The sequence below is a fragment of the Festucalex cinctus genome, chromosome 3, assembly GCF_051991245.1.
Source record: "Festucalex cinctus isolate MCC-2025b chromosome 3, RoL_Fcin_1.0, whole genome shotgun sequence".
Lineage (NCBI taxonomy): Eukaryota > Metazoa > Chordata > Actinopteri > Syngnathiformes > Syngnathidae > Festucalex > Festucalex cinctus.
The window spans coordinates 16,926,798-16,953,320 of NC_135413.1; the positions used below are offsets into that span (position 1 = coordinate 16,926,798).

General features: G+C 47.7%; 1 protein-coding gene and 61 non-coding genes across 63 annotated transcripts in view; 61 read left to right on the forward strand and 1 right to left on the reverse strand.

Moving 5' to 3' along the window:
* Nucleotides 1-26,523, reverse strand: part of duox (dual oxidase) — a 52,173-nt gene that overhangs the window by 19,029 nt on the left and 6,621 nt on the right. The window lies entirely within an intron of this gene.
* Nucleotides 296-367, forward strand: trnag-ucc (transfer RNA glycine (anticodon UCC)). Its single transcript has one exon. It is a non-coding gene; the product is annotated as a tRNA-Gly (tRNA).
* trnag-ucc (transfer RNA glycine (anticodon UCC)) lies at nt 770-841 on the forward strand. The gene has a single exon. It is a non-coding gene; the product is annotated as a tRNA-Gly (tRNA).
* trnag-ucc (transfer RNA glycine (anticodon UCC)) lies at nt 1,245-1,316 on the forward strand. Its single transcript has one exon. It is a non-coding gene; the product is annotated as a tRNA-Gly (tRNA).
* trnag-ucc (transfer RNA glycine (anticodon UCC)) lies at nt 1,423-1,494 on the forward strand. Its single transcript has one exon. It is a non-coding gene; the product is annotated as a tRNA-Gly (tRNA).
* On the forward strand, nt 2,255-2,326 carry trnag-ucc (transfer RNA glycine (anticodon UCC)). The gene has a single exon. It is a non-coding gene; the product is annotated as a tRNA-Gly (tRNA).
* On the forward strand, nt 2,494-2,565 carry trnag-ucc (transfer RNA glycine (anticodon UCC)). Its single transcript has one exon. It is a non-coding gene; the product is annotated as a tRNA-Gly (tRNA).
* Nucleotides 2,731-2,802, forward strand: trnag-ucc (transfer RNA glycine (anticodon UCC)). Its single transcript has one exon. It is a non-coding gene; the product is annotated as a tRNA-Gly (tRNA).
* trnag-ucc (transfer RNA glycine (anticodon UCC)) lies at nt 2,909-2,980 on the forward strand. The gene has a single exon. It is a non-coding gene; the product is annotated as a tRNA-Gly (tRNA).
* On the forward strand, nt 3,614-3,685 carry trnag-ucc (transfer RNA glycine (anticodon UCC)). Its single transcript has one exon. It is a non-coding gene; the product is annotated as a tRNA-Gly (tRNA).
* trnag-ucc (transfer RNA glycine (anticodon UCC)) lies at nt 4,029-4,100 on the forward strand. Its single transcript has one exon. It is a non-coding gene; the product is annotated as a tRNA-Gly (tRNA).
* Nucleotides 4,504-4,575, forward strand: trnag-ucc (transfer RNA glycine (anticodon UCC)). The gene has a single exon. It is a non-coding gene; the product is annotated as a tRNA-Gly (tRNA).
* On the forward strand, nt 5,144-5,215 carry trnag-ucc (transfer RNA glycine (anticodon UCC)). Its single transcript has one exon. It is a non-coding gene; the product is annotated as a tRNA-Gly (tRNA).
* Nucleotides 5,765-5,836, forward strand: trnag-ucc (transfer RNA glycine (anticodon UCC)). Its single transcript has one exon. It is a non-coding gene; the product is annotated as a tRNA-Gly (tRNA).
* Nucleotides 6,238-6,309, forward strand: trnag-ucc (transfer RNA glycine (anticodon UCC)). The gene has a single exon. It is a non-coding gene; the product is annotated as a tRNA-Gly (tRNA).
* Nucleotides 6,713-6,784, forward strand: trnag-ucc (transfer RNA glycine (anticodon UCC)). Its single transcript has one exon. It is a non-coding gene; the product is annotated as a tRNA-Gly (tRNA).
* trnag-ucc (transfer RNA glycine (anticodon UCC)) lies at nt 6,891-6,962 on the forward strand. Its single transcript has one exon. It is a non-coding gene; the product is annotated as a tRNA-Gly (tRNA).
* On the forward strand, nt 7,128-7,199 carry trnag-ucc (transfer RNA glycine (anticodon UCC)). The gene has a single exon. It is a non-coding gene; the product is annotated as a tRNA-Gly (tRNA).
* trnag-ucc (transfer RNA glycine (anticodon UCC)) lies at nt 7,306-7,377 on the forward strand. The gene has a single exon. It is a non-coding gene; the product is annotated as a tRNA-Gly (tRNA).
* trnag-ucc (transfer RNA glycine (anticodon UCC)) lies at nt 7,781-7,852 on the forward strand. Its single transcript has one exon. It is a non-coding gene; the product is annotated as a tRNA-Gly (tRNA).
* On the forward strand, nt 7,959-8,030 carry trnag-ucc (transfer RNA glycine (anticodon UCC)). The gene has a single exon. It is a non-coding gene; the product is annotated as a tRNA-Gly (tRNA).
* Nucleotides 8,612-8,683, forward strand: trnag-ucc (transfer RNA glycine (anticodon UCC)). Its single transcript has one exon. It is a non-coding gene; the product is annotated as a tRNA-Gly (tRNA).
* Nucleotides 8,790-8,861, forward strand: trnag-ucc (transfer RNA glycine (anticodon UCC)). The gene has a single exon. It is a non-coding gene; the product is annotated as a tRNA-Gly (tRNA).
* On the forward strand, nt 9,444-9,515 carry trnag-ucc (transfer RNA glycine (anticodon UCC)). Its single transcript has one exon. It is a non-coding gene; the product is annotated as a tRNA-Gly (tRNA).
* On the forward strand, nt 10,386-10,457 carry trnag-ucc (transfer RNA glycine (anticodon UCC)). Its single transcript has one exon. It is a non-coding gene; the product is annotated as a tRNA-Gly (tRNA).
* Nucleotides 10,564-10,635, forward strand: trnag-ucc (transfer RNA glycine (anticodon UCC)). The gene has a single exon. It is a non-coding gene; the product is annotated as a tRNA-Gly (tRNA).
* Nucleotides 10,803-10,874, forward strand: trnag-ucc (transfer RNA glycine (anticodon UCC)). Its single transcript has one exon. It is a non-coding gene; the product is annotated as a tRNA-Gly (tRNA).
* On the forward strand, nt 11,030-11,101 carry trnag-ucc (transfer RNA glycine (anticodon UCC)). Its single transcript has one exon. It is a non-coding gene; the product is annotated as a tRNA-Gly (tRNA).
* On the forward strand, nt 11,208-11,279 carry trnag-ucc (transfer RNA glycine (anticodon UCC)). Its single transcript has one exon. It is a non-coding gene; the product is annotated as a tRNA-Gly (tRNA).
* trnag-ucc (transfer RNA glycine (anticodon UCC)) lies at nt 11,673-11,744 on the forward strand. Its single transcript has one exon. It is a non-coding gene; the product is annotated as a tRNA-Gly (tRNA).
* Nucleotides 12,294-12,365, forward strand: trnag-ucc (transfer RNA glycine (anticodon UCC)). The gene has a single exon. It is a non-coding gene; the product is annotated as a tRNA-Gly (tRNA).
* trnag-ucc (transfer RNA glycine (anticodon UCC)) lies at nt 12,767-12,838 on the forward strand. Its single transcript has one exon. It is a non-coding gene; the product is annotated as a tRNA-Gly (tRNA).
* On the forward strand, nt 12,944-13,015 carry trnag-ucc (transfer RNA glycine (anticodon UCC)). The gene has a single exon. It is a non-coding gene; the product is annotated as a tRNA-Gly (tRNA).
* Nucleotides 13,409-13,480, forward strand: trnag-ucc (transfer RNA glycine (anticodon UCC)). The gene has a single exon. It is a non-coding gene; the product is annotated as a tRNA-Gly (tRNA).
* On the forward strand, nt 14,208-14,279 carry trnag-ucc (transfer RNA glycine (anticodon UCC)). The gene has a single exon. It is a non-coding gene; the product is annotated as a tRNA-Gly (tRNA).
* On the forward strand, nt 15,328-15,399 carry trnag-ucc (transfer RNA glycine (anticodon UCC)). Its single transcript has one exon. It is a non-coding gene; the product is annotated as a tRNA-Gly (tRNA).
* trnag-ucc (transfer RNA glycine (anticodon UCC)) lies at nt 15,793-15,864 on the forward strand. The gene has a single exon. It is a non-coding gene; the product is annotated as a tRNA-Gly (tRNA).
* On the forward strand, nt 16,414-16,485 carry trnag-ucc (transfer RNA glycine (anticodon UCC)). The gene has a single exon. It is a non-coding gene; the product is annotated as a tRNA-Gly (tRNA).
* On the forward strand, nt 16,888-16,959 carry trnag-ucc (transfer RNA glycine (anticodon UCC)). Its single transcript has one exon. It is a non-coding gene; the product is annotated as a tRNA-Gly (tRNA).
* Nucleotides 17,125-17,196, forward strand: trnag-ucc (transfer RNA glycine (anticodon UCC)). Its single transcript has one exon. It is a non-coding gene; the product is annotated as a tRNA-Gly (tRNA).
* trnag-ucc (transfer RNA glycine (anticodon UCC)) lies at nt 17,303-17,374 on the forward strand. The gene has a single exon. It is a non-coding gene; the product is annotated as a tRNA-Gly (tRNA).
* trnag-ucc (transfer RNA glycine (anticodon UCC)) lies at nt 17,540-17,611 on the forward strand. The gene has a single exon. It is a non-coding gene; the product is annotated as a tRNA-Gly (tRNA).
* Nucleotides 17,718-17,789, forward strand: trnag-ucc (transfer RNA glycine (anticodon UCC)). The gene has a single exon. It is a non-coding gene; the product is annotated as a tRNA-Gly (tRNA).
* trnag-ucc (transfer RNA glycine (anticodon UCC)) lies at nt 18,193-18,264 on the forward strand. The gene has a single exon. It is a non-coding gene; the product is annotated as a tRNA-Gly (tRNA).
* Nucleotides 18,371-18,442, forward strand: trnag-ucc (transfer RNA glycine (anticodon UCC)). Its single transcript has one exon. It is a non-coding gene; the product is annotated as a tRNA-Gly (tRNA).
* On the forward strand, nt 18,609-18,680 carry trnag-ucc (transfer RNA glycine (anticodon UCC)). The gene has a single exon. It is a non-coding gene; the product is annotated as a tRNA-Gly (tRNA).
* trnag-ucc (transfer RNA glycine (anticodon UCC)) lies at nt 19,024-19,095 on the forward strand. Its single transcript has one exon. It is a non-coding gene; the product is annotated as a tRNA-Gly (tRNA).
* On the forward strand, nt 19,202-19,273 carry trnag-ucc (transfer RNA glycine (anticodon UCC)). Its single transcript has one exon. It is a non-coding gene; the product is annotated as a tRNA-Gly (tRNA).
* Nucleotides 19,441-19,512, forward strand: trnag-ucc (transfer RNA glycine (anticodon UCC)). The gene has a single exon. It is a non-coding gene; the product is annotated as a tRNA-Gly (tRNA).
* trnag-ucc (transfer RNA glycine (anticodon UCC)) lies at nt 19,856-19,927 on the forward strand. The gene has a single exon. It is a non-coding gene; the product is annotated as a tRNA-Gly (tRNA).
* trnag-ucc (transfer RNA glycine (anticodon UCC)) lies at nt 20,798-20,869 on the forward strand. The gene has a single exon. It is a non-coding gene; the product is annotated as a tRNA-Gly (tRNA).
* On the forward strand, nt 20,976-21,047 carry trnag-ucc (transfer RNA glycine (anticodon UCC)). The gene has a single exon. It is a non-coding gene; the product is annotated as a tRNA-Gly (tRNA).
* On the forward strand, nt 21,215-21,286 carry trnag-ucc (transfer RNA glycine (anticodon UCC)). Its single transcript has one exon. It is a non-coding gene; the product is annotated as a tRNA-Gly (tRNA).
* trnag-ucc (transfer RNA glycine (anticodon UCC)) lies at nt 21,442-21,513 on the forward strand. Its single transcript has one exon. It is a non-coding gene; the product is annotated as a tRNA-Gly (tRNA).
* Nucleotides 21,620-21,691, forward strand: trnag-ucc (transfer RNA glycine (anticodon UCC)). The gene has a single exon. It is a non-coding gene; the product is annotated as a tRNA-Gly (tRNA).
* On the forward strand, nt 22,085-22,156 carry trnag-ucc (transfer RNA glycine (anticodon UCC)). The gene has a single exon. It is a non-coding gene; the product is annotated as a tRNA-Gly (tRNA).
* On the forward strand, nt 22,706-22,777 carry trnag-ucc (transfer RNA glycine (anticodon UCC)). Its single transcript has one exon. It is a non-coding gene; the product is annotated as a tRNA-Gly (tRNA).
* trnag-ucc (transfer RNA glycine (anticodon UCC)) lies at nt 23,179-23,250 on the forward strand. The gene has a single exon. It is a non-coding gene; the product is annotated as a tRNA-Gly (tRNA).
* On the forward strand, nt 23,417-23,488 carry trnag-ucc (transfer RNA glycine (anticodon UCC)). Its single transcript has one exon. It is a non-coding gene; the product is annotated as a tRNA-Gly (tRNA).
* Nucleotides 24,537-24,608, forward strand: trnag-ucc (transfer RNA glycine (anticodon UCC)). The gene has a single exon. It is a non-coding gene; the product is annotated as a tRNA-Gly (tRNA).
* On the forward strand, nt 25,656-25,727 carry trnag-ucc (transfer RNA glycine (anticodon UCC)). The gene has a single exon. It is a non-coding gene; the product is annotated as a tRNA-Gly (tRNA).
* trnag-ucc (transfer RNA glycine (anticodon UCC)) lies at nt 26,121-26,192 on the forward strand. The gene has a single exon. It is a non-coding gene; the product is annotated as a tRNA-Gly (tRNA).

Consider the following 26,523-nt stretch of genomic DNA (forward strand, 5'->3'; position numbering starts at 1 on the left):
CGCCATTCACTGTGGTTTTTGTATTGTGGTTTGCATAACTGTTTTTCTTGTCATCAGCGTTGGTGGTATAGTGGTAGGAATAGCTGCCTTCCAAGCAGTTGACCCGGGTTTGATTCTCGGCCTATGCATGTTTTTCTGGATCTTGTTCCCTGAAAGTTGGAGTCCCCAGAAATCTTCCAATGGTGACGACGTTGGCAGACCATTTACCTCCATTGACGGCTTTGGCGCGTTACTTTGCACGCCATTCACTGCGGATTTTGTATTGTGGTTTGCATAACTGTTTTGCTTTTCATCAGCGTTGGTGGTATAGTGGTAAGCATAGCTGCCTTCCAAGCAGTTGACCCGGGTTCGATTCCCGGCCGACGCATGTTTTTCTGGATCTTGTTCCCTGAAAGTTGGAGTCCCCAGAAATCTTCCAATGGTGACGACGTTGGCAGACCATTTTCCTCGTTTGACGGCTTTGGCGGTTTACTTATGCTATTCACTGCGGATTTTGTATTGTGGTTTGCATAACCGCTGTTCTTGTGATCAGCGTTGGTGGTATAGTGGTAAGCATAGCTGCCTTCCAAGCAGTTGGCCCCGGTTCGATTCCCGGCCGCCGCATGTTTATCTGGATCTTGTTCCCTGAAAGTTGGAGTCCCCAGTAATCTTCCAATGGTGACGAAGGTGGCATCGCGTTTACCTCCATTGACGGCTGTGGCGGTTACCTTGTGCGCTGTTCACTGTGGTTTTGGTATTGTGGTTTGCATAACTGTTTTTCGTATCATCAGCGTTGGTGGTATAGTGGTAAGCATAGCTGCCTTCCAAGCAGTTGACCCGGGTTCGATTCCCGGCTGACGCATGTATTTCTATATCTTGTTCCCTGAAAGTTGGATTCCCCAGCAATCTTCCAATGGTGACGAAGGGAGCATTGCGTTTACCTCCATTGACGGCTGTGGCGGTTACCTTGTGCGCCGTTCACTGTGGTTTTGGTATTGTGGTTTGCATAACTGTTTTACTTGTCATCAGTGTTGGTGGGGTAGTGGTAAGCATAGCTGCCTTCCAAGCAATTGACCCAGGTTCGATTCCCGGCCGACGCATGTTTTTCTGGATGTTGTTCCCTGAAAGTTGGATTCCCCAGAAATCTTCCAATGGTGACGACGGTGGCGTTACATTTACCTCCATTGACGACTTTGGCGGTTTACTTGCTGCCATTCACTGCGGATTTTGTATTGTGGTTTGCATAACTGTTTCGCTTTTCATCAGCGTTTGTGGTATAGTGGTAAGCATAGCTGCCTTCCAAGCAGTTGACCCGGGTTCGATTCCCGGCCGACGCATGTTTCGTTGGATCTTGCTCCCTGAAAGTTGTAGTTTGACTTTATTGGGGGGCCATTCACTGCGGATTTTGTATTGTGGTTTGCATAACTGTTTCTCTTTTCAGGAGCGTTGGTGGTATAGTGGTAAGCATAGCTGCCTTCCAAGCAGTTGACCCGGGTTCGAGTCCCGGCCGACGCATGTTTCTTTCGATATTGTTCCCTGAAAGTTGGAGTCCCCAGAAATCTTCCAATGGTGAACGACGGTGGCGTACCATTTACCTCCATTGATGGCTGTGGCGGTTACCTTGCGCGCCGTTCACTGTGGTTTTGGTATTGTGGTTTGCATAACTGTTTTACTTGTCATTAGTGTTGGTGGTATAGTGGTAAGCATAGCTGCCTTCCAAGCAGTTGACCCAGGTTCGATTCCCAGCCGACGCATGTTTTTCTGGATCTTGTTCCCTGAAAGTTGGAGTCCCCAGAAATCTTCCAATGGTGACGACGGTGGCGTTACATTTACCTCCATTGACGACTTTGGCGGTTTACTTGCTGCCATTCACTGCGGATTTTGTATTGTGGTTTGCATAACTGTTTTGCTTTTCAGCAGCGTTGGTGGTATAGTGGTAAGCATAGCTACCTTCCAAGCAGTTGACCCGGCTTCGATTCCCGGCCGACGTATGTTTCTTTGGATCTTGCCCCCTTAAAGTTGGAGTTTGACTTTATTGGGACGCCATTCACTGCGGATTTTGTATTGTGGTTTGCATAACTGTTTCTCTTTTCATCAGCGTTGGTGGTATAGTGGTAAGCATAGCTGCCTTCCAAGCAGTTGACCCGCATTCGATTCCCGGGCGACGCATGTTTCGTTGGATCTTGCTCCCTGAAAGTTGTAGTTTGACTTTATTGGGGGGCCATTCACTGCGGATTTTGTATTGTGGTTTGCATAACTGTTTCTCTTTTCAGCAGCGTTGGTGGTATAGTGGTAAGCATAGCTGCCTTCCAAGCAGTTGACCCGGGTTCGAGTCCCGGCCGACGCATGTTTCTTTCGATATTGTTCCCTGAAAGTTGGAGTCCCCAGAAATCTTCCAATGGTGAACGACGGTGGCGTACCATTTACCTCCATTGACGGCTGTGGCGGTTACCTTGCGCGCCGTTCACTGTGGTTTTGGTATTGTGGTTTGCATAACTGTTTTACTTGTCATTAGTGTTGGTGGTATAGTGGTAAGCATAGCTGCCTTCCAAGCAGTTGACCCAGGTTCGATTCCCGGCCGACGCATGTTTTTCTGGATCTTGTTCCCTGAAAGTTGGAGTCCCCAGAAATCTTCCAATGGTGACGACGGTGGCGTTACATTTACCTCCATTGACGACTTTGGCGGTTTACTTGCTGCCATTCACTGCGGATTTTGTATTGTGGTTTGCATAACTGTTTTGCTTTTCATCAGCGTTGGTGGTATAGTGGTAAGCATAGCTACCTTCCAAGCAGTTGACCCGGGTTCGATTCCCGGCCGACGTATGTTTCTTTGGATCTTGCTCCCTTAAAGTTGGAGTTTGACTTTATTGGAATGCCATTCACTGCGGATTTTGTATTGTGGTTTGCATAACTGTTTCTCTTTTCATCAGCGTTGGTGGTATAGTGGTAAGCATAGCTGCCTTCCAAGCAGTTGACCCGGGTTCGATTCCCGGCCGACGCATGTTTCTTTGGATATTGTTCCCTGAAAGTTGGAGTCCCCAGAAATCTTCCAATGGTGACGACGGTGGCGTACCATTGACGGCTTTGACGGTTTACTTGCTGCCATTCACTGCGGATTTTGTATTGTGGTTTGCATAACTGTTTTGCTTTTCATCAGCGTTGGTGGTATAGTGGTAAGCATAGCTTCCTTCCAAGCAGTTGACCAGGGTTCAATTCCCGGCCGACGCATGTTTCTTTGGATATTGTTCCCTGAAAGTTGGAGTCCCCAGCAATCTTCCAATGGTGTCGACGGTGGCATAGCATTTACCTCCATTGACGGCTTTGGCGTGTTACTTGGCACGCCATTCACTGCGGATTTTGTATTGTGGTTTGCATAACGGTCTTTCTTGTGATCAGCGTTGGTGGTATAGTGGTATGCATCGCTGCCTTCCAAGCAGTTGACCTGGTTTCGATTCTCGGCTGGTGCATGTTTTTCTGGATCTTGTTCCCTGAAAGTTGGAGTCCCCAGCAATCTTCCAATGGTGACGACGGTGGCAAAGCATTTACCTCCATTGACTGCCGTCGCGGTTGACTTAGCCCGCCATTCACTGCGGATTTTGTATTGTGGTTTGCATTACCATTATTCTTGTCATCAGCGTTGGTGGTATAGTGGTAAGCATAGCTGCCTTCCAAGAAGTTGACCCGGGTTAGATTCCCGGCCGACGCATGTTTCTTTGGATATTGTTCCCTGAAAGTTGGAGTCCCCAGAAATCTTCCAATGGTGACGACGGTGGCGTAACATTTACCTCCATTGACGGCTTTGGCGGTTTACTTGCTGCCATTCACTGCGGATTTTGTATTGTGGTTTGCATAACTGTTTTGCTTGTCATCAGCGTTGGTGGTATAGTGGTAAGCAGAGCTTCCTTCCAAGCAGTTGACCCGGGTTCGATTCCCGGCCGACGCATGTTTCTTTGGATCTTGCTCCCTGAAAGTTGGAGTTTGGCTTTATTGGTACGCCATTCACTGCGGATTTTGTATTGTGGTTTGCATAACGGTTGTACTTGATATCAGCGTTAGTGGTATAGTGGTAAGCATAGCTGCCTTCCAAGCAGCTGACCTGGGTTCGATTCCCGGCTGACGCATGTATTTCTAGATCTTGTTCCCTGAAAGTTGGATTCCCCAGCAATCTTCCAATGGTGACGAAGGGAGCATTGCGTTTACCTCCATTGATGGCTGTGGTGGTTACCTTGCGCGCCGTTCACTGTGGTTTTGGTATTGTGGTTTGCATAACTGTTTTACTTGTCATCAGTGTTGGTGGGGTAGTGGTAAGCATAGCTGCCTTCCAAGCAATTGACCCAGGTTCGATTCCCGGCCGATGCATGTTTTTCTGGATCTTGTTCCCTGAAAGTTGGATTCCCCAGAAATCTTCCAATGGTGACGACGGTGGCGTTACATTTACCTCCATTGACGACTTTGGCGGTTTACTTGCTGCCATTCACTGCGGATTTTGTATTGTGGTTTGCATAACTGTTTTGCTTTTCATCAGCGTTGGTGGTATAGTGGTAAGCATAGCTGCCTTCCAAGCAGTTGACCCGGGTTTGATTCCTGGCCGACGCATGTTTCTTTGGATCTTGCTCCCTGAAAGTTTGAGTTTGACTTTATTGGGCCGCCGTTCACTGCGGATTTTGTATTGTGGTTTGCATAACTGTTTCTCTTTTCATCAGCGTTGGTGGTATAGTGGTAAGCATAGCTGCCTTCAAAGCAGTTGACCCGGGTTCGATTCCCGGCCGACGCATTTTTCTTTGGATATTGTTCCCTGAAAGTTGGAGTCCCCAGAAATCTTCCAATGGTGACGACGGTGGCGTACCATTTACCTCCATTGACGGCTGTGGCGGTTACCTTGAGCGCCGTTCACTGTGGTTTTGGTATTGTGGTTTGCATAACTGTTTTACTTGTCATCAGTGTTGGTGGTATAGTGGTAAGCAGAGCTGCCTTGCAAGCAGTAGACCCAGGTTCGATTCCCAGCCGACGCATGTTTTTCTGGATCTTGTTCCCTGAAAGTTGGAGTCCCCAGAAATCTTCCAATGGTGACGTTGGCAGAGCATTTACCTCCATTGATGGCTTTGTCATGCTGTTCACTGCGGATTTTGTATTGTGGTTTGCATAACTGTTTTGTTTTTCATCAGCGTTGGTGGTATAGTGGTAAGCATAGCTGACTTCCAAGCAGTTGACCCGGGTTCGATTCCCGGCCGACGCATGTTTTTCTGGATCTTGTTCCCTGAAAGTTGGAGTCCCCAGCAATCTTCCATTGGTGACGAAGGTGGCATCGCGTTTACCTCCATTGACAGCTGGTGGTTTGCATTACCATTATTTTTGTCATCAGCGTTGGTGTCATAGTGGTAAGCATAGCTGCCTTCCAAGCAGTTGACCTCGGTTCGATTCCCGGCTGACGCATCTTTTTCTGGATCTTGTTCCCTGAAAGTTGGAGTCCCCAGAAATCTTAACTTAACCCGCCATTCACTGTGGTTTTTGTATTGTGGTTTGCATAACTGTTTTCCTTGTCATCAGAGTTGGTGGTATAGTGGTAGGAATAGCTGCCTTCCAAGCAGTTGACCCGGGTTTGATTCTCGGCCTATGCATGTTTTTCTGGATCTTGTTCCCTGAAAGTTGGAGTCCCCAGAAATCTTCCAATGGTGACGACGTTGGCAGACCATTTACCTCCATTGACGGCTTTGGCGCGTTACTTGGCACGCCATTCACTGCGGATTTTGTATTGTGGTTTGCATAACTGTTTTGCTTTTCATCAGCGTTGGTGGTATAGTGGTAAGCATAGCTGCCTTCCAAGCAGTTGACCCGGGTTCGATTCCCGGCCGACGCATATTTTTCTGGATCTTGTTCCCTGAAAGTTGGAGTCCCCAGAAATCTTCCAATGGTGACGACGTTGGCAGACCATTTTCCTCGTTTGACGGCTTTGGCGGTTTACTTATGCTATTCACTGCGGATTTTGTATTGTGGTTTGCATAACCGTTGTTCTTGTGATCAGAGTTGGTGGTATAGTGGTAAGCATAGCTGACTTCCTAGCAATTGGCCCCGGTTCGATTCCCGGCCGCCGCATGTTTATCTGGATCTTGTTCCTGAAAGTTGGAGTCCCCAGTAATCTTCCAATGGTGACGAAGGTGGCATCGCGTTTACCTCCATTGACGGCTGTGGCGGTTACCTTGTGAGCTGTTCACTGTGGTTTTGGTATTGTGGTTTGCATAACTGTTTTTTATATCATCAGCGTTGGTGGTATAGTGGTAAGCATAGCTGCCTTCCAAGCAGTTGACCCGGGTTCGATTCCCGGCTGACGCATGTATTTCTATATCTTGTTCCCTGAAAGTTGGATTCCCCAGCAATCTTCCAATGGTGACGAAGGGAGCATTGCGTTTACCTCCATTGACGGCTGTGGCTGTTACCTTGTGCGCCGTTCACTGTGGTTTTGGTATTGTGGTTTGCATAACTGTGTTACTTGTCATCAGCGTTGGTGGTATAGTGGTAAGCATAGCTGCCTTCCAAGCAATTGACCCAGGTTCGATTCCCGGCAGACGCATGTTTTTCTGGATCTTGTTCCCTGAAAGTTGGATTCCCCAGAAATCTTCCAATGGTGACGACGGTGGCGTTACATTTACCTCCATTGACGACTTTGGCGGTTTACTTGCTGCCATTCACTGCGGATTTTGTATTGTGGTTTGCATAACTGTTTTGCTTTTCATCAGCGTTGGTGGTATAGTGGTAAGCATAGCTGCCTTCCAAGCAGTTGACCCGGGTTCGATTCCCGGCCGACGCATGTTTCTTTGTATCTTGCTCCCTGAAAGTTGGAGTTTGACTTTATTGGGACGCCATTCACTGCGGATTTTGTATTGTGGTTTGCATAACTGTTTCTCTTTTCATCAGCGTTGGTGGTATAGTGGTAAGCATAGCTGCCTTCCAAGCAGTTGACCCGGGTTCGATTCCCGGCCGACGCATGTTTCTTTGGATATTGTTCCCTGAAAGTTGGAGTCCCCAGAAATCTTCCAATGGTGACGACGGTGGCGTAACATTTACCTCCATTGACGGCTTTGGCGGTTTACTTGCTGCCATTCACTGCGGATTTTGTATTGTGGTTTGCATAACTGTTTTGCTTGTCATCAGCGTTGGTGGTATAGTGGTAAGCATAGCTGCCTTCCAAGCAGTTGACCCGGGTTCGATTCCCGGCCGACGCATGTTTCTTTGGATCTTGCTCCCTGAAAGTTGGAGTTTGGCTTTATTGGTGCGCCATTCACTGCGGATTTTGTATTGTGGTTTGCATAACGGTTGTACTTGATATCAGCGTTAGTGGTATAGTGGTAAGCATAGCTGCCTTCCAAGCAGCTGACCTGGGTTCGATTCCCGGCTGACGCATGTATTTCTAGATCTTGTTCCCTGAAAGTTGGATTCCCCAGCAATCTTCCAATGGTGACGAAGGGAGCATTGCGTTTACCTCCATTGACGGCTGTGGCGGTTACCTTGCGCGCCGTTCACTGTGGTTTTGGTATTGTGGTTTGCATAACTGTTTTACTTGTCATCAGTGTTGGTGGGGTAGTGGTAAGCATAGCTGCCTTCCAAGCAATTGACCCAGGTTCGATTCCCGGCCGACGCATGTTTTTCTGGATGTTGTTCCCTGAAAGTTGGATTCCCCAGAAATCTTCCAATGGTGACGACGGTGGCGTTACATTTACCTCCATTGACGACTTTGGCGGTTTACTTGCTGCCATTCACTGCGGATTTTGTATTGTGGTTTGCATAACTGTTTCACTTTTCATCAGCGTTTGTGGTATAGTGGTAAGCATAGCTGCCTTCCAAGCAGTTGACCCGGGTTCGATTCCCGGCCGACGCATGTTTCGTTGGATCTTGCTCCCTGAAAGTTGTAGTTTGACTTTATTGGGGGGCCATTCACTGCGGATTTTGTATTGTGGTTTGCATAACTGTTTCTCTTTTCAGCAGTGTTGGTGGTATAGTGGTAAGCATAGCTGCCTTCCAAGCAGTTGACCCGGGTTCGAGTCCCGGCCGACGCATGTTTCTTTCGATATTGTTCCCTGAAAGTTGGAGTCCCCAGAAATCTTCCAATGGTGACGACGGTGGTGTACCATTTACCTCCATTGACGGCTGTGGCGGTTACCTTGCGCGCCGTTCACTGTGGTTTTGGTATTGTGGTTTGCATAACTGTTTTACTTGTCATTAGTGTTGGTGGTATAGTGGTAAGCATAGCTGCCTTCCAAGGAGTTGACCCAGGTTCGGTTCCCGGCCGACGCATGTTTTTCTGGATCTTGTTCCCTGAAAGTTGGAGTCCCCAGAAATCTTCCAATGGTGACGACGGTGGCGTTACATTTACCTCCATTGACGACTTTGGCGGTTTACTTGCTGCCATTCACTGCGGATTTTGTATTGTGGTTTGCATAACTGTTTTGCTTTTCATCAGCGTTGGTGGTATAGTGGTAAGCATAGCTACCTTCCAAGCAGTTGACCCGGCTTCGATTCCCGGCCGACGTATGTTTCTTTGGATCTTGCCCCCTTAAAGTTGGAGTTTGACTTTATTGGGATGCCATTCACTGCGGATTTTGTATTGTGGTTTGCATAACTGTTTCTCTTTTCATCAGCGTTGGTGGTATAGTGGTAAGCATAGCTGCCTTCCAAGCAGTTGACCCGGATTCGATTCCCGGGCGACGCATGTTTCGTTGGATCTTGCTCCCTGAAAGTTGTAGTTTGACTTTATTGGGGGGCCATTCACTGCGGATTTTGTATTGTGGTTTGCATAACTGTTTCTCTTTTCAGCAGCGTTGGTGGTATAGTGGTAAGCATAGCTGCCTTCCAAGCAGTTGACCCGGGTTCGAGTCCCGGCCGACGCATGTTTCTTTCGATATTGTTCCCTGAAAGTTGGAGTCCCCAGAAATCTTCCAATGGTGAACGACGGTGGCGTACCATTAACCTCCATTGACGGCTGTGGCGGTTACCTTGCGCGCCGTTCACTGTGGTTTTGGTATTGTGGTTTGCATAACTGTTTTACTTGTCATTAGTGTTGGTGGTATAGTGGTAAGCATAGCTGCCTTCCAAGCAGTTGACCCAGATTCGATTCCCGGCCGACGCATGTTTTTCTGGATCTTGTTCCCTGAAAGTTGGAGTCCCCAGAAATCTTCCAATGGTGACGACGGTGGCGTTACATTTACCTCCATTGACGACTTTGGCGGTTTACTTGCTGCCATTCACTGCGGATTTTGTATTGTGGTTTGCATAACTGTTTTGCTTTTCATCAGCGTTGGTGGTATAGTGGTAAGCATAGCTACCTTCCAAGCAGTTGACCCGGCTTCGATTCCCGGCCGACGTATGTTTCTTTGGATCTTGCTCCCTTAAAGTTGGAGTTTGACTTTATTGGAATGCCATTCACTGCGGATTTTGTATTGTGGTTTGCATAACTGTTTCTCTTTTCATCAGCGTTGGTGGTATAGTGGTAAGCATAGCTGCCTTCCAAGCAGTTGACCCGGGTTCGATTCCCGGCCGACGCATGTTTCTTTGGATATTGTTCCCTGAAAGTTGGAGTCCCCAGAAATCTTCCAATGGTGACGACGGTGGCGTACCATTGACGGCTTTGACGGTTTACTTGCTGCCATTCACTGCGGATTTTGTATTGTGGTTTGCATAACTGTTTTGCTTTTCATCAGCGTTGGTGGTATAGTGGTAAGCATAGCTTCCTTCCAAGCAGTTGACCAGGGTTCAATTCCCGGCCGACGCATGTTTCTTTGGATATTGTTCCCTGAAAGTTGGAGTCCCCAGCAATCTTCCAATGGTGTCGACGGTGGCATAGCATTTACCTCCATTGACGGCTTTGGCGTGTTACTTGGCACGCCATTCACTGCGGATTTTGTATTGTGGTTTGCATAACGGTCTTTCTTGTGATCAGCGTTGGTGGTATAGTGGTATGCATCGCTGCCTTCCAAGCAGTTGACCTGGTTTCGATTCTCGGCTGGTGCATGTTTTTCTGGATCTTGTTCCCTGAAAGTTGGAGTCCCCAGCAATCTTCCAATGGTGACGACGGTGGCAAAGCATTTACCTCCATTGACTGCCGTCGCGGTTAACTTAGCCCGCCATTCACTGCGGATTTTGTATTGTGGTTTGCATTACCATTATTCTTGTCATCAGCGTTGGTGGTATAGTGGTAAGCATAGCTGCCTTCCAAGCAATTGACCCAGGTTCGATTCCCGGCCGATGCATGTTTTTCTGGATCTTGTTCCCTGAAAGTTGGATTCCCCAGAAATCTTCCAATGGTGACGACGGTGGCGTTACATTTACCTCCATTGACGACTTTGGCGGTTTACTTGCTGCCATTCACTGCGGATTTTGTATTGTGGTTTGCATAACTGTTTTGCTTTTCATCAGCGTTGGTGGTATAGTGGTAAGCATAGCTGCCTTCCAAGCAGTTGACCCGGGTTCGATTCCCGGCCGACGCATGTTTCTTTGTATCTTGCTCCCTGAAAGTTGGAGTTTGACTTTATTGGGACGCCATTCACTGCGGATTTTGTATTGTGGTTTGCATAACTGTTTCTCTTTTCATCAGCGTTGGTGGTATAGTGGTAAGCATAGCTACCTTCCAAGCAGTTGACCCGGGTTCGATTCCCGGCCAACGCATGTTTCTTTGGATATTGTTCCCTGAAAGTTGGAGTCCCCAGAAATCTTCCAATGGTGAACGACGGTGGCGTACCATTTACCTCCATTGACGGCTGTGGCGGTTACCTTGCGCGCCGTTCACTGTGGTTTTGGTATTGTGGTTTGCATAACTGTTTTACTTGTCATTAGTGTTGGTGGTATAGTGGTAAGCATAGCTGCCTTCCAAGCAGTTGACCCAGGTTCGATTCCCGGCCGACGCATGTTTTTCTGGATCTTGTTCCCTGAAAGTTGGAGTCCCCAGAAATCTTCCAATGGTGACGACGTTGGCAGAGCATTTACCTCCATTGATGGCTTTGGCATGCTGTTCACTGCGGATTTTGTATTGTGGTTTGCATAACTGTTTTGTTTTTCATCAGCGTTGGTGGTATAGTGGTAAGCATAGCTGCCTTCCAAGCAGTTGACCCAGGTTTGATTCCTGGCCGACGCATGTTTCTTTGGATCTTGCTCCCTGAAAGTTTGAGTTTGACTTTATTGGGACGCCGTTCACTGCGGATTTTGTATTGTGGTTTGCATAACTGTTTCTCTTTTCATCAGCGTTGGTGGTATAGTGGTAAGCATAGCTGCCTTCCAAGCAGTTGACCCGGGTTCGATTCCCGGCCGACGCATTTTTCTTTGGATATTGTTCCCTGAAAGTTGGAGTCCCCAGAAATCTTCCAATGGTGACGACGGTGGCGTACCATTTACCTCCATTGACGGCTGTGGCGGTTACCTTGAGCGCCGTTCACTGTGGTTTTGGTATTGTGGTTTGCATAACTGTTTTACTTGTCATCAGTGTTGGTGGTATAGTGGTAAGCAGAGCTGCCTTGCAAGCAGTAGACCCAGGTTCGATTCCCAGCCGACGCATGTTTTTCTGGATCTTGTTCCCTGAAAGTTGGAGTCCCCAGAAATCTTCCAATGGTGACGACGTTGGCAGAGCATTTACTTCCATTGATGGCTTTGTCATGCTGTTCACTGCGGATTTTGTATTGTGGTTTGCATAACTGTTTTGTTTTTCATCAGCGTTGGTGGTATAGTGGTAAGCATAGCTGCCTTCCAAGCAGTTGACCCGGGTTCGATTCCCGGCCGACGCATGTTTTTCTGGATCTTGTTCCCTGAAAGTTGGAGACCCCAGCAATCTTCCATTGGTGACGAAGGTGGCATCGCGTTTACCTCCATTGACAGCTGGTGGTTTGCATTACCATTATTTTTGTCATCAGCGTTGGTGTTATAGTGGTAAGCATAGCTGCCTTCCAAGCAGTTGACCTCGGTTCGATTCCCGGCTGACGCATCTTTTTCTGGATCTTGTTCCCTGAAAGTTGGAGTCCCCAGAAATCTTAACTTAACCCGCCATTCACTGTGGTTTTTGTATTGTGGTTTGCATAACTGTTTTTCTTGTCATCAGAGTTGGTGGTATAGTGGTAGGAATAGCTGCCTTCCAAGCAGTTGACCCGGGTTTGATTCTCGGCCTATGCATGTTTTTTTGGATCTTGTTCCCTGAAAGTTGGAGTCCCCAGAAATCTTCCAATGGTGACGACGTTGGCAGACCATTTACCTCCATTGACGGCTTTGGCGCGTTACTTGGCACGCCATTCACTGCGGATTTTGTATTGTGGTTTGCATAACTGTTTTGCTTTTCATCAGCGTTGGTGGTATAGTGGTAAGCATAGCTGCCTTCCAAGCAGTTGACCCGGGTTCGATTCCCGGCCGACGCATGTTTTTCTGGATCTTGTTCCCTGAAAGTTGGAGTCCCCAGAAATCTTCCAATGGTGACGACGTTGGCAGACCATTTTCCTCGTTTGACGGCTTTGGCGGTTTACTTATGCTATTCACTGCGGATTTTGTATTGTGGTTTGCATAACCGTTGTTCTTGTGATCAGAGTTGGTGGTATAGTGGTAAGCATAGCTGACTTCCAAGCAGTTGGCCCCGGTTCGATTCCCGGCCGCTGCATGTTTATCTGGATCTTGTTCCTGAAAGTTGGAGTCCCCAGTAATCTTCCAATGGTGACGAAGGTGGCATCGCGTTTACCTCCATTGACGGCTGTGGCGGTTACCTTGTGAGCTGTTCACTGTGGTTTTGGTATTGTGGTTTGCATAACTGTTTTTTATATCATCAGCGTTGGTGGTATAGTGGTAAGCATAGCTGCCTTCCAAGCAGTTGACCCGGGTTCGATTCCCGGCTGACGCATGTTTTTCTGGATCTTGTTCCCTGAAAGTTGAGTTTGACTTTATTGGGACGCCGTTCACTGCGGATTTTGTATTGTGGTTTGCATAACTGTTTCTCTTTTCATCAGCGTTGGTGGTATAGTGGTAAGCATAGCTGCCTTCCAAGCAGTTGACCCGGGTTCGATTCCCGGCCGACGCATTTTTCTTTGGATATTGTTCCCTGAAAGTTGGAGTCCCCAGAAATCTTCCAATGGTGACGACGGTGGCGTACCATTTACCTCCATTGACGGCTGTGGCGGTTACCTTGAGCGCCGTTCACTGTGGTTTTGGTATTGTGGTTTGCATAACTGTTTTACTTGTCATCAGTGTTGGTGGTATAGTGGTAAGCAGAGCTGCCTTGCAAGCAGTAGACCCAGGTTCGATTCCCAGCCGACGCATGTTTTTCTGGATCTTGTTCCCTGAAAGTTGGAGTCCCCAGAAATCTTCCAATGGTGACGACGTTGGCAGAGCATTTACCTCCATTGATGGCTTTGTCATGCTGTTCACTGCGGATTTTGTATTGTGGTTTGCATAACTGTTTTGTTTTTCATCAGCGTTGGTGGTATAGTGGTAAGCATAGCTGCCTTCCAAGCAGTTGACCCGGGTTCGATTCCCGGCCGACGCATGTTTTTCTGGATCTTGTTCCCTGAAAGTTGGAGTCCCCAGCAATCTTCCATTGGTGACGAAGGTGGCATCGCGTTTACCTCCATTGACAGCTGGTGGTTTGCATTACCATTATTTTTGTCATCAGCGTTGGTGTTATAGTGGTAAGCATAGCTGCCTTCCAAGCAGTTGACCTCGGTTCGATTCCCGGCTGACGCATCTTTTTCTGGATCTTGTTCCCTGAAAGTTGGAGTCCCCAGAAATCTTAACTTAACCCGCCATTCACTGTGGTTTTTGTATTGTGGTTTGCATAACTGTTTTTCTTGTCATCAGAGTTGGTGGTATAGTGGTAGGAATAGCTGCCTTCCAAGCAGTTGACCCGGGTTTGATTCTCGGCCTATGCATGTTTTTCTGGATCTTGTTCCCTGAAAGTTGGAGTCCCCAGAAATCTTCCAATGGTGACGACGTTGGCAGACCATTTACCTCCATTGACGGCTTTGGCGCGTTACTTGGCACGCCATTCACTGCGGATTTTGTATTGTGGTTTGCATAACTGTTTTGCTTTTCATCAGCGTTGGTGGTATAGTGGTAAGCATAGCTACCTTCCAAGCAGTTGACCCGGCTTCGATTCCCGGCCGACGTATGTTTCTTTGGATCTTGCTCCCTTAAAGTTGGAGTTTGACTTTATTGGAATGCCATTCACTGCGGATTTTGTATTGTGGTTTGCATAACTGTTTCTCTTTTCATCAGCGTTGGTGGTATAGTGGTAAGCATAGCTGCCTTCCAAGCAGTTGACCCGGGTTCGATTCCCGGCCGACGCATGTTTCTTTGGATATTGTTCCCTGAAAGTTGGAGTCCCCAGAAATCTTCCAATGGTGACGACGGTGGCGTACCATTGACGGCTTTGACGGTTTACTTGCTGCCATTCACTGCGGATTTTGTATTGTGGTTTGCATAACTGTTTTGCTTTTCATCAGCGTTGGTGGTATAGTGGTAAGCATAGCTTCCTTCCAAGCAGTTGACCAGGGTTCAATTCCCGGCCGACGCATGTTTCTTTGGATATTGTTCCCTGAAAGTTGGAGTCCCCAGCAATCTTCCAATGGTGTCGACGGTGGCATAGCATTTACCTCCATTGACGGCTTTGGCGTGTTACTTGGCACGCCATTCACTGCGGATTTTGTATTGTGGTTTGCATAACGGTCTTTCTTGTGATCAGCGTTGGTGGTATAGTGGTATGCATCGCTGCCTTCCAAGCAGTTGACCTGGTTTCGATTCTCGGCTGGTGCATGTTTTTCTGGATCTTGTTCCCTGAAAGTTGGAGTCCCCAGCAATCTTCCAATGGTGACGACGGTGGCAAAGCATTTACCTCCATTGACTGCCGTCGCGGTTAACTTAGCCCGCCATTCACTGCGGATTTTGTATTGTGGTTTGCATTACCATTATTCTTGTCATCAGCGTTGGTGGTATAGTGGTAAGCATAGCTGCCTTCCAAGCAATTGACCCAGGTTCGATTCCCGGCCGATGAATGTTTTTCTGGATCTTGTTCCCTGAAAGTTGGATTCCCCAGAAATCTTCCAATGGTGACGACGGTGGCGTTACATTTACCTCCATTGACGACTTTGGCGGTTTACTTGCTGCCATTCACTGCGGATTTTGTATTGTGGTTTGCATAACTGTTTTGCTTTTCATCAGAGTTGGTGGTATAGTGGTAAGCATAGCTGCCTTCCAAGAAGTTGACCCGGGTTTGATTCCTGGCCGACGCATGTTTCTTTGGATCTTGCTCCCTGAAAGTTTGAGTTTGACTTTATTGGGACGCCGTTCACTGCGGATTTTGTATTGTGGTTTGCATAACTGTTTCTCTTTTCATCAGCGTTGGTGGTATAGTGGTAAGCATAGCTGCCTTCCAAGCAGTTGACCCGGGTTCGATTCCCGGCCGACGCATTTTTCTTTGGATATTGTTCCCTGAAAGTTGGAGTCCCCAGAAATCTTCCAATGGTGACGACGGTGGCGTACCATTTACCTCCATTGACGGCTGTGGCGGTTACCTTGAGCGCCGTTCACTGTGGTTTTGGTATTGTGGTTTGCATAACTGTTTTACTTGTCATCAGTGTTGGTGGTATAGTGGTAAGCACAGCTGCCTTGCAAGCAGTAGACCCAGGTTCGATTCCCAGCCGACGCATGTTTTTCTGGATCTTGTTCCCTGAAAGTTGGAGTCCCCAGAAATCTTCCAATGGTGACGACGTTGGCAGAGCATTTACCTCCATTGATGGCTTTGTCATGCTGTTCACTGCGGATTTTGTATTGTGGTTTGCATAACTGTTTTGTTTTTCATCAGCGTTGGTGGTATAGTGGTAAGCATAGCTGCCTTCCAAGCAGTTGACCCGGGTTCGATTCCCGGCCGACGCATGTTTTTCTGGATCTTGTTCCCTGAAAGTTGGAGTCCCCAGCAATCTTCCATTGGTGACGAAGGTGGCATCGCGTTTACCTCCATTGACAGCTGGTGGTTTGCATTACCATTATTTTTGTCATCAGCGTTGGTGTTATAGTGGTAAGCATAGCTGCCTTCCAAGCAGTTGACCTCGGTTCGATTCCCGGCTGACGCATCTTTTTCTGGATCTTGTTCCCTGAAAGTTGGAGTCCCCAGAAATCTTAACTTAACCCGCCATTCACTGTGGTTTTTGTATTGTGGTTTGCATAACTGTTTTTCTTGTCATCAGAGTTGGTGGTATAGTGGTAGGAATAGCTGCCTTCCAAGCAGTTGACCCGGGTTTGATTCTCGGCCTATGCATGTTTTTCTGGATCTTGTTCCCTGAAAGTTGGAGTCCCCAGAAATCTTCCAATGGTGACGACGTTGGCAGACCATTTACCTCCATTGACGGCTTTGGCGCGTTACTTGGCACGCCATTCACTGCGGATTTTGTATTGTGGTTTGCATAACTGTTTTGCTTTTCATCAGCGTTGGTGGTATAGTGGTAAGCATAGCTGCCTTCCAAGCAGTTGACCCGGGTTCGATTCCCGGCCGACGCATATTTTTCTGGATCTTGTTCCCTGAAAGTTGGAGTCCCCAGAAATCTTCCAATGGTGACGACGTTGGCAGACCATTTTCCTCGTTTGACGGCTTTGGCGGTTTACTTATGCTATTCACTGCGGATTTTGTATTGTGGTTTGCATAACCGTTGTTCTTGTGATCAGAGTTGGTGGTATAGTGGTAAGCATAGCTGACTTCCTAGCAATTGGCCCCGGTTCGATTCCCGGCTGACGCATGTATTTCTATATCTTGTTCCCTGAAAGTTGGATTCCCCAGCAATCTTCCAATGGTGACGAAGGGAGCATTGCGTTTACCTCCATTGACGGCTGTGGCTGTTACCTTGTGCGCCGTTCACTGTGGTTTTGGTATTGTGGTTTGCATAACTGTGTTACTTGTCATCAGCGTTGGTGGTATAGTGGTAAGCATAGCTGCCTTCCAAGCAATTGACCCAGGTTCGATTCCCGGCCGACGCATGTTTTTCTGGATCTTGTTCCCTGAAAGTTGGATTCCCCAGAAATCTTCCAATGGTGACGACGGTGGCGTTACATTTACCTCCATTGACGACTTTGGCGGTTTACTTGCTGCCATTCACTGCGGATTTTGTATTGTGGTTTGCATAACTGTTTTGCTTTTCATCAGCGTTGGTGGTATAGTGGTAAGCATAGCTGCCTTCCAAGCAGTTGACCCGGGTTCGATTCCCGGCCGACGCATGTTTCTTTGTATCTTGCTCCCTGAAAGTTGGAGTTTGACTTTATTGGGACGCCATTCACTGCGGATTTTGTATTGTGGTTTGCATAACTGTTTCTCTTTTCATCAGCGTTGGTGGTATAGTGGTAAGCATAGCTGCCTTCCAAGCAGTTGACCCGGGTTCGATTCCCGGCCGACGCATGTTTCTTTGGATATTGTTCCCTGAAAGTTGGAGTCCCCAGAAATCTTCCAATGGTGACGACGGTGGCGTAACATTTACCTCCATTGACGGCTTTGGCGGTTTACTTGCTGCCATTCACTGCGGATTTTGTATTGTGGTTTGCATAACTGTTTTGCTTGTCATCAGCGTTGGTGGTTTAGTGGTAAGCATAGCTGCCTTCCAAGCAGTTGACCCGGGTTCGATTCCCGGCCGACGCATGTTTCTTTGGATCTTGCTCCCTGAAAGTTGGAGTTTGGCTTTATTGGTGCGCCATTCACTGCGGATTTTGTATTGTGGTTTGCATAACGGTTGTACTTGATATCAGCGTTAGTGGTATAGTGGTAAGCATAGCTGCCTTCCAAGCAGCTGACCTGGGTTCGATTCCCGGCTGACGCATGTATTTCTAGATCTTGTTCCCTGAAAGTTGGATTCCCCAGCAATCTTCCAATGGTGACGAAGGGAGCATTGCGTTTACCTCCATTGACGGCTGTGGCGGTTACCTTGCGCGCCGTTCACTGTGGTTTTGGTATTGTGGTTTGCATAACTGTTTTACTTGTCATCAGTGTTGGTGGGGTAGTGGTAAGCATAGCTGCCTTCCAAGCAATTGACCCAGGTTCGATTCCCGGCCGACGCATGTTTTTCTGGATGTTGTTCCCTGAAAGTTGGATTCCCCAGAAATCTTCCAATGGTGACGACGGTGGCGTTACATTTACCTCCATTGACGACTTTGGCGGTTTACTTGCTGCCATTCACTGCGGATTTTGTATTGTGGTTTGCATAACTGTTTCGCTTTTCATCAGCGTTTGTGGTATAGTGGTAAGCATAGCTGCCTTCCAAGCAGTTGACCCGGGTTCGATTCCCGGCCGACGCATGTTTCGTTGGATCTTGCTCCCTGAAAGTTGTAGTTTGACTTTATTGGGGGGCCATTCACTGCGGATTTTGTATTGTGGTTTGCATAACTGTTTCTCTTTTCGGCAGTGTTGGTGGTATAGTGGTAAGCATAGCTGCCTTCCAAGCAGTTGACCCGGGTTCGAGTCCCGGCCGACGCATGTTTCTTTCGATATTGTTCCCTGAAAGTTGGAGTCCCCAGAAATCTTCCAATGGTGACGACGGTGGTGTACCATTTACCTCCATTGACGGCTGTGGCGGTTACCTTGCGCGCCGTTCACTGTGGTTTTGGTATTGTGGTTTGCATAACTGTTTTACTTGTCATTAGTGTTGGTGGTATAGTGGTAAGCATAGCTGCCTTCCAAGCAGTTGACCCAGGTTCGATTCCCGGCCGACGCATGTTTTTCTGGATCTTGTTCCCTGAAAGTTGGAGTCCCCAGAAATCTTCCAATGGTGACGACGGTGGCGTTACATTTACCTCCATTGACGACTTTGGCGGTTTACTTGCTGCCATTCACTGCGGATTTTGTATTGTGGTTTGCATAACTGTTTTGCTTTTCATCAGCGTTGGTGGTATAGTGGTAAGCATAGCTACCTTCCAAGCAGTTGACCCGGCTTCGATTCCCGGCCGACGTATGTTTCTTTGGATCTTGCCCCCTTAAAGTTGGAGTTTGACTTTATTGGGATGCCATTCACTGCGGATTTTGTATTGTGGTTTGCATAACTGTTTCTCTTTTCATCAGCGTTGGTGGTATAGTGGTAAGCATAGCTGCCTTCCAAGCAGTTGACCCGGATTCGATTCCCGGGCGACGCATGTTTCGTTGGATCTTGCTCCCTGAAAGTTGTAGTTTGACTTTATTGGGGGGCCATTCACTGCGGATTTTGTATTGTGGTTTGCATAACTGTTTCTCTTTTCAGCAGCGTTGGTGGTATAGTGGTAAGCATAGCTGCCTTCCAAGCAGTTGACCCGGGTTCGAGTCCCGGCCGACGCATGTTTCTTTCGATATTGTTCCCTGAAAGTTGGAGTCCCCAGAAATCTTCCAATGGTGAACGACGGTGGCGTACCATTAACCTCCATTGACGGCTGTGGCGGTTACCTTGCGCGCCGTTCACTGTGGTTTTGGTATTGTGGTTTGCATAACTGTTTTACTTGTCATTAGTGTTGGTGGTATAGTGGTAAGCATAGCTGCCTTCCAAGCAGTTGACCCAGGTTCGATTCCCGGCCGACGCATGTTTTTCTGGATCTTGTTCCCTGAAAGTTGGAGTCCCCAGAAATCTTCCAATGGTGACGACGGTGGCGTTACATTTACCTCCATTGACGACTTTGGCGGTTTACTTGCTGCCATTCACTGCGGATTTTGTATTGTGGTTTGCATAACTGTTTTGCTTTTCATCAGCGTTGGTGGTATAGTGGTAAGCATAGCTACCTTCCAAGCAGTTGACCCGGCTTCGATTCCCGGCCGACGTATGTTTCTTTGGATCTTGCTCCCTTAAAGTTGGAGTTTGACTTTATTGGAATGCCATTCACTGCGGATTTTGTATTGTGGTTTGCATAACTGTTTCTCTTTTCATCAGCGTTGGTGGTATAGTGGTAAGCATAGCTGCCTTCCAAGCAGTTGACCCGGGTTCGATTCCCGGCCGACGCATGTTTCTTTGGATATTGTTCCCTGAAAGTTGGAGTCCCCAGAAATCTTCCAATGGTGACGACGGTGGCGTACCATTGACGGCTTTGACGGTTTACTTGCTGCCATTCACTGCGGATTTTGTATTGTGGTTTGCATAACTGTTTTGCTTTTCATCAGCGTTGGTGGTATAGTGGTAAGCATAGCTTCCTTCCAAGCAGTTGACCAGGGTTCAATTCCCGGCCGACGCATGTTTCTTTGGATATTGTTCCCTGAAAGTTGGAGTCCCCAGCAATCTTCCAATGGTGTCGACGGTGGCATAGCATTTACCTCCATTGACGGCTTTGGCGTGTTACTTGGCACGCCATTCACTGCGGATTTTGTATTGTGGTTTGCATAACGGTCTTTCTTGTGATCAGCGTTGGTGGTATAGTGGTATGCATCGCTGCCTTCCAAGCAGTTGACCTGGTTTCGATTCTCGGCTGGTGCATGTTTTTCTGGATCTTGTTCCCTGAAAGTTGGAGTCCCCAGCAATCTTCCAATGGTGACGACGGTGGCAAAGCATTTACCTCCATTGACTGCCGTCGCGGTTAACTTAGCCCGCCATTCACTGCGGATTTTGTATTGTGGTTTGCATTACCATTATTCTTGTCATCAGCGTTGGTGGTATAGTGGTAAGCATAGCTGCCTTCCAAGCAATTGACCCAGGTTCGATTCCCGGCCGATGCATGTTTTTCTGGATCTTGTTCCCTGAAAGTTGGATTCCCCAGAAATCTTCCAATGGTGACGACGGTGGCGTTACATTTACCTCCATTGACGACTTTGGCGGTTTACTTGCTGCCATTCACTGCGGATTTTGTATTGTGGTTTGCATAACTGTTTTGCTTTTCATCAGCGTTGGTGGTATAGTGGTAAGCATAGCTGCCTTCCAAGCAGTTGACCCGGGTTCGATTCCCGGCCGACGCATGTTTCTTTGTATCTTGCTCCCTGAAAGTTGGAGTTTGACTTTATTGGGACGCCATTCACTGCGGATTTTGTATTGTGGTTTGCATAACTGTTTCTCTTTTCATCAGCGTTGGTGGTATAGTGGTAAGCATAGCTACCTTCCAAGCAGTTGACCCGGGTTCGATTCCCGGCCAACGCATGTTTCTTTGGATATTGTTCCCTGAAAGTTGGAGTCCCCAGAAATCTTCCAATGGTGAACGACGGTGGCGTACCATTTACCTCCATTGACGGCTGTGGCGGTTACCTTGCGCGCCGTTCACTGTGGTTTTGGTATTGTGGTTTGCATAACTGTTTTACTTGTCATTAGTGTTGGTGGTATAGTGGTAAGCATAGCTGCCTTCCAAGCAGTTGACCCAGGTTCGATTCCCGGCCGACGCATGTTTTTCTGGATCTTGTTCCCTGAAAGTTGGAGTCCCCAGAAATCTTCCAATGGTGACGACGTTGGCAGAGCATTTACCTCCATTGATGGCTTTGTCATGCTGTTCACTGCGGATTTTGTATTGTGGTTTGCATAACTGTTTTGTTTTTCATCAGCGTTGGTGGTATAGTGGTAAGCATAGCTGCCTTCCAAGCAGTTGACCCGGGTTTGATTCCTGGCCGACGCATGTTTCTTTGGATCTTGCTCCCTGAAAGTTTGAGTTTGACTTTATTGGGACGCCGTTCACTGCGGATTTTGTATTGTGGTTTGCATAACTGTTTCTCTTTTCATCAGCGTTGGTGGTATAGTGGTAAGCATAGCTGCCTTCCAAGCAGTTGACCCGGGTTCGATTCCCGGCCGACGCATTTTTCTTTGGATATTGTTCCCTGAAAGTTGGAGTCCCCAGAAATCTTCCAATGGTGACGACGGTGGCGTACCATTTACCTCCATTGACGGCTGTGGCGGTTACCTTGAGCGCCGTTCACTGTGGTTTTGGTATTGTGGTTTGCATAACTGTTTTACTTGTCATCAGTGTTGGTGGTATAGTGGTAAGCAGAGCTGCCTTGCAAGCAGTAGACCCAGGTTCGATTCCCAGCCGACGCATGTTTTTCTGGATCTTGTTCCCTGAAAGTTGGAGTCCCCAGAAATCTTCCAATGGTGACGACGTTGGCAGAGCATTTACCTCCATTGATGGCTTTGTCATGCTGTTCACTGCGGATTTTGTATTGTGGTTTGCATAACTGTTTTGTTTTTCATCAGCGTTGGTGGTATAGTGGTAAGCATAGCTGCCTTCCAAGCAGTTGACCCGGGTTCGATTCCCGGCCGACGCATGTTTTTCTGGATCTTGTTCCCTGAAAGTTGGAGTCCCCAGCAATCTTCCATTGGTGACGAAGGTGGCATCGCGTTTACCTCCATTGACAGCTGGTGGTTTGCATTACCATTATTTTTGTCATCAGCGTTGGTGTTATAGTGGTAAGCATAGCTGCCTTCCAAGCAGTTGACCTCGGTTCGATTCCCGGCTGACGCATCTTTTTCTGGATCTTGTTCCCTGAAAGTTGGAGTCCCCAGAAATCTTAACTTAACCCGCCATTCACTGTGGTTTTTGTATTGTGGTTTGCATAACTGTGTTTCTTGTCATCAGAGTTGGTGGTATAGTGGTAGGAATAGCTGCCTTCCAAGCAGTTGACCCGGGTTTGATTCTCGGCCTATGCATGTTTTTCTGGATCTTGTTCCCTGAAAGTTGGAGTCCCCAGAAATCTTCCAATGGTGACGACGTTGGCAGACCATTTACCTCCATTGACGGCTTTGGCGCGTTACTTGGCACGCCATTCACTGCGGATTTTGTATTGTGGTTTGCATAACTGTTTTGCTTTTCATCAGCGTTGGTGGTATAGTGGTAAGCATAGCTGCCTTCCAAGCAGTTGACCCGGGTTCGATTCCCGGCCGACGCATGTTTTTCTGGATCTTGTTCCCTGAAAGTTGGAGTCCCCAGAAATCTTCCAATGGTGACGACGTTGGCAGACCATTTTCCTCGTTTGACGGCTTTGGCGGTTTACTTATGCTATTCACTGCGGATTTTGTATTGTGGTTTGCATAACCGTTGTTCTTGTGATCAGAGTTGGTGGTATAGTGGTAAGCATAGCTGACTTCCAAGCAGTTGGCCCCGGTTCGATTCCCGGCCGCTGCATGTTTATCTGGATCTTGTTCCTGAAAGTTGGAGTCCCCAGTAATCTTCCAATGGTGACGAAGGTGGCATCGCGTTTACCTCCATTGACGGCTGTGGCGGTTACCTTGTGAGCTGTTCACTGTGGTTTTGGTATTGTGGTTTGCATAACTGTTTTTTATATCATCAGCGTTGGTGGTATAGTGGTAAGCATAGCTGCCTTCCAAGCAGTTGACCCGGGTTCGATTCCCGGCTGACGCATGTATTTCTATATCTTGTTCCCTGAAAGTTGGATTCCCCAGCAATCTTCCAATGGTGACGAAGGGAGCATTGCGTTTACCTCCATTGACGGCTGTGGCTGTTACCTTGCGCGCCGTTCACTGTGCTTTTGGTATTGTGGTTTGCATAACTGTGTTACTTGTCATCAGCGTTGGTGGTATAGTGGTAAGCATAGCTGCCTTCCAAGCAATTGACCCAGGTTCGATTCCCGGCCGACGCATGTTTTTCTGGATCTTGTTCCCTGAAAGTTGGATTCCCCAGAAATCTTCCAATGGTGACGACGGTGGCGTACCATTGACGGCTTTGACGGTTTACTTGCTGCCATTCACTGCGGATTTTGTATTGTGGTTTGCATAACTGTTTTGCTTTTCATCAGCGTTGGTGGTATAGTGGTAAGCATAGCTTCCTTCCAAGCAGTTGACCAGGGTTCAATTCCCGGCCGACGCATGTTTCTTTGGATATTGTTCCCTGAAAGTTGGAGTCCCCAGCAATCTTCCAATGGTGTCGACGGTGGCATAGCATTTACCTCCATTGACGGCTTTGGCGTGTTACTTGGCACGCCATTCACTGCGGATTTTGTATTGTGGTTTGCATAACGGTCTTTCTTGTGATCAGCGTTGGTGGTATAGTGGTATGCATCGCTGCCTTCCAAGCAGTTGACCTGGTTTCGATTCTCGGCTGGTGCATGTTTTTCTGGATCTTGTTCCCTGAAAGTTGGAGTCCCCAGCAATCTTCCAATGGTGACGACGGTGGCAAAGCATTTACCTCCATTGACTGCCGTCGCGGTTAACTTAGCCCGCCATTCACTGCGGATTTTGTATTGTGGTTTGCATTACCAATATTCTTGTCATCAGCGTTGGTGGTATAGTGGTAAGCATAGCTGCCTTCCAAGCAATTGACCCAGGTTCGATTCCCGGCCGATGCATGTTTTTCTGGATCTTGTTCCCTGAAAGTTGGATTCCCCAGAAATCTTCCAATGGTGACGACGGTGGCGTTACATTTACCTCCATTGACGACTTTGGCGGTTTACTTGCTGCCATTCACTGCGGATTTTGTATTGTGGTTTGCATAACTGTTTTGCTTTTCATCAGAGTTGGTGGTATAGTGGTAAGCATAGCTGCCTTCCAAGCAGTTGACCCGGGTTTGATTCCTGGCCGACGCATGTTTCTTTGGATCTTGCTCCCTGAAAGTTTGAGTTTGACTTTATTGGGACGCCGTTCACTGCGGATTTTGTATTGTGGTTTGCATAACTGTTTCTCTTTTCATCAGCGTTGGTGGTATAGTGGTAAGCATAGCTGCCTTCCAAGCAGTTGACCCGGGTTCGATTCCCGGCCGACGCATTTTTCTTTGGATATTGTTCCCTGAAAGTTGGAGTCCCCAGAAATCTTCCAATGGTGACGACGGTGGCGTACCATTTACCTCCATTGACGGCTGTGGCGGTTACCTTGAGCGCCGTTCACTGTGGTTTTGGTATTGTGGTTTGCATAACTGTTTTACTTGTCATCAGTGTTGGTGGTATAGTGGTAAGCAGAGCTGCCTTGCAAGCAGTAGACCCAGGTTTGATTCCCAGCGGACGCATGTTTTTCTGGATCTTGTTCCCTGAAAGTTGGAGTCCCCAGAAATCTTCCAATGGTGACGACGTTGGCAGAGCATTTACTTCCATTGATGGCTTTGTCATGCTGTTCACTGCGGATTTTGTATTGTGGTTTGCATAACGGTCTTTCTTGTGATCAGCGTTGGTGGTATAGTGGTATGCATCGCTGCCTTCCAAGCAGTTGACCTGGTTTCGATTCTCGGCTGGTGCATGTTTTTCTGGATCTTGTTCCCTGAAAGTTGGAGTCCCCAGCAATCTTCCAATGGTGACGACGGTGGCAAAGCATTTACCTCCATTGACTGCCGTCGCGGTTAACTTAGCCCGCCATTCACTGCGGATTTTGTATTGTGGTTTGCATTACCATTATTCTTGTCATCAGCGTTGGTGGTATAGTGGTAAGCATAGCTGCCTTCCAAGCAATTGACCCAGGTTCGATTCCCGGCCGATGAATGTTTTTCTGGATCTTGTTCCCTGAAAGTTGGATTCCCCAGAAATCTTCCAATGGTGACGACGGTGGCGTTACATTTACCTCCATTGACGACTTTGGCGGTTTACTTGCTGCCATTCACTGCGGATTTTGTATTGTGGTTTGCATAACTGTTTTGCTTTTCATCAGAGTTGGTGGTATAGTGGTAAGCATAGCTGCCTTCCAAGCAGTTGACCCGGGTTTGATTCCTGGCCGACGCATGTTTCTTTGGATCTTGCTCCCTGAAAGTTTGAGTTTGACTTTATTGGGACGCCGTTCACTGCGGATTTTGTATTGTGGTTTGCATAACTGTTTCTCTTTTCATCAGCGTTGGTGGTATAGTGGTAAGCATAGCTGCCTTCCAAGCAGTTGACCCGGGTTCGATTCCCGGCCGACGCATTTTTCTTTGGATATTGTTCCCTGAAAGTTGGAGTCCCCAGAAATCTTCCAATGGTGACGACGGTGGCGTACCATTTACCTCCATTGACGGCTGTGGCGGTTACCTTGAGCGCCGTTCACTGTGGTTTTGGTATTGTGGTTTGCATAACTGTTTTACTTGTCATCAGTGTTGGTGGTATAGTGGTAAGCACAGCTGCCTTGCAAGCAGTAGACCCAGGTTCGATTCCCAGCCGACGCATGTTTTTCTGGATCTTGTTCCCTGAAAGTTGGAGTCCCCAGAAATCTTCCAATGGTGACGACGTTGGCAGAGCATTTACCTCCATTGATGGCTTTGTCATGCTGTTCACTGCGGATTTTGTATTGTGGTTTGCATAACTGTTTTGTTTTTCATCAGCGTTGGTGGTATAGTGGTAAGCATAGCTGCCTTCCAAGCAGTTGACCCGGGTTCGATTCCCGGCCGACGCATGTTTTTCTGGATCTTGTTCCCTGAAAGTTGGAGTCCCCAGCAATCTTCCATTGGTGACGAAGGTGGCATCGCGTTTACCTCCATTGACAGCTGGTGGTTTGCATTACCATTATTTTTGTCATCAGCGTTGGTGTTATAGTGGTAAGCATAGCTGCCTTCCAAGCAGTTGACCTCGGTTCGATTCCCGGCTGACGCATCTTTTTCTGGATCTTGTTCCCTGAAAGTTGGAGTCCCCAGAAATCTTAACTTAACCCGCCATTCACTGTGGTTTTTGTATTGTGGTTTGCATAACTGTTTTTCTTGTCATCAGAGTTGGTGGTATAGTGGTAG